Genomic DNA, 2,571 nt, shown 5'->3' with positions numbered 1-2,571 from the left:
TGATTCAGCCTCCCCTGGCTGCCAGAGACAAACAATCATCTTCCTTCATACATAGACAACATCAGCACAAGGCTGTTTCTGAGACCGTTGTCCTTGTTCCATGCATATTTCTTGGCTATCAGATTGAAAGGATTGTCCCTGGAATAAATCACAGTCCAACCCACTACTAAATAGCTAATGTTCAGGCTGCTGTGGACATGTAAGGCTCTCGGAAGTGAGAAGCTGGGTGTGGTGGTACAGGCCCAGGCCGACAGGCCCAGGCCGACAGCCCCAGCTCTTCAGGAGACTGGGATAGGACCTGGTGAGCAAACCAAGATGTAAGCGAGGAGTAAGCGAGGAGTATCTTCAGATAAAATACCTCATGTGTAGGAACTCTAAGCATAAGGGACAATGCTATCTATACCTCAGAAGGACTTGTCTCTTGCAAACTTCATGGTGAAATTTAATTCCCATTATGAGACATTAAAAGGTGGAGCATGTTAACATGCCCTCATAAATGGCTAGTTCGTTCATGTGCTGAGTGGGTGATTGGGGACCACGAGGGTAGGTCTGCTGTGAAAGCCGGTCTGTCGAGTCTCTTACACTCCCTGCCTGTCACCATGTGATGCTGTGTGCTGTCAGCAAGGACTTCAGATGGGGAACTTTGATCTTGGGCCAGAACTGTGAGTCAAATAAACCTCTTTTCCTCATAACTTAGCCTGTGATGTTGCATTATTGACTAAGACAGATCTGCAGAACAATGGGTGGCTGCGTGGTTTGCATTGACATTAGCATCATCTACAACTTCATGGAAATGACAGCTTTTCTCTTCTCTGAGGTGAGGAAGATATAGGACATCCTTTCCTGCAAAGGTTTGCGGGTTGTGGAGCTGAAGGGAATGTATCTCCCTGAATTAATCTCTAGAGTAAGGAAACGTGGTATCTGTTTACCCAGCAGCTCATTCCTGAGCTCAGCATGTTCATCAGACTTCTCAGGTTGACCAGAAAGCCAAGCTGCCCCTAGACCCATCTGTGAGAGCTGCTGGGTAAAACTATCACCAAATGAGACTCCAGGTTGCAAATTCTTCGGGTCTACAGGCATGAGGGTGAATTATGCAGAGGCTGTGCCAAGGGTCGATTTGATTCTTTGCTGCCCCACGTCTACGCTGGCTATTAACGAACTGAGTGGTGGAACTAAGGAAATATGAGGTGAAAGAAAAGGGAATACAATCCCCCGAAGTCTCACAGGAGTGGGTAACCTGTTGTAGATTTCTGCATTGCAAACCTCTTAGTTTCTTGAGGTGCTCTTTCACTTAGCTAACAAGTAGACCCTGGCAGCATAAGTGGTTTACACACTCCTTTAAATGGGATTCCTAAGCAGAAAACACGATCCAGTGGCAGGATTGAGAGTAATGAAATCGAGAAACAGAAATCCAAGTACCACCAATGTCTCCAAGAGTCTGTTCTGAAAAAGAAGTGGAAAAGGTTTCAGGGACACCATCGCTCTTTGAGAACACAACTACTTCTTGGATGTTGAAAACTCAATTTGCCACTAACCAGAAATAAACTGCCTTCATGTCAGAGGCCCAAAAAACAGCCTGGGGGGCTAGGGAGATAGGTACTCATCACCACTTTCCTCCTCCACCTCCCACCATTGCCCTAGGAAGAACTAACACGGCCTGGGGAGATATCTCAAGGGCCAAAGCCCCTGCCTGGCAAGGGCAAGGACCGGGGACAGGAGGATCACTACAAGAACCAGCTGCAAATAAATATATAAAAGATTTCTTTAAACTAACAAAAGTATAGAGTCTGATCAGAAAATATAGCAAATGTATAAACCTTTTTTTAAAAAAAATTATTATAGCAAAAAGCATGATGCTATTGAACTCCTTCAGAGTATTCCTTGTTCCCTTCAAATACACCTCTCTGACCTTTCTTGCTGCTTTTTGAAGAAGTTTTGGAAGTCTTCTTCTGGGTTGTCCTCAATTGTGCTGTTCAGACTGATTCTGTCTGCTAAATAGACTCAAAACATTTACCTATAACAGTCATGTTGACTTAGGGGGGTGAGTCACAAGTCACTAGGGGCCATTGCCTACGGTGGCTGCAAAGGCACCATAACGCGTTCACATGCCTGCTTGCAGCTCCGGCCTTTACCTCACCTTTTTGATTTTCTGTTAGCACATGTCTGCATTTCCTAATGAAGACATTCATCATGGACAGCTGGTCCATGGACAGGACCACATCTGACACGGTCTTTACCATTCAGGTTAACTGCATTCTCTTTAGGAAGGTCTCCAGCTGGCTCATGAAAATGTTTTTTATAGAAGCTTTTTCTTAGGGCTGGCCAGATAGCTCAGTGGACTAAAGCGCCTGCTTAGACAGAGCATAGTGGCCAGGGTTCAATCCCCGGCATGCTGTGCCGGCCCCACCACCAGGGCACGCTGAGAGAGCAGTTGAGACTGCGCACGGTGGCATGTGCCTGTAATCCCAGCTCTTGGGAGGCTGAGAACAGGAGGATCACTACATGTCCTGTCTGCAGTGAGACTCTGTAGACCCAGCACTAAATACATGAAGAGAAGAAAGAAGAAAGAAG

General features: G+C 46.1%; 1 pseudogene; it reads left to right on the top strand.

Annotated features, from left to right (window-relative positions):
- The first annotated feature begins 739 nt into the window (after positions 1 to 739).
- The window catches only part of LOC101562176, a 30,565-nt pseudogene continuing 28,733 nt past the window's right edge, over positions 740 to 2,571 (top strand).

Source organism: Octodon degus, unplaced genomic scaffold (genome assembly GCF_000260255.1).
Source record: "Octodon degus isolate 3935 unplaced genomic scaffold, OctDeg1.0 scaffold00033, whole genome shotgun sequence".
Classification (NCBI taxonomy): Eukaryota; Metazoa; Chordata; class Mammalia; order Rodentia; family Octodontidae; genus Octodon; species Octodon degus.
Note: the sequence above shows the minus strand (reverse complement) of the source record. Positions and strands in the feature narration are given on the sequence as shown.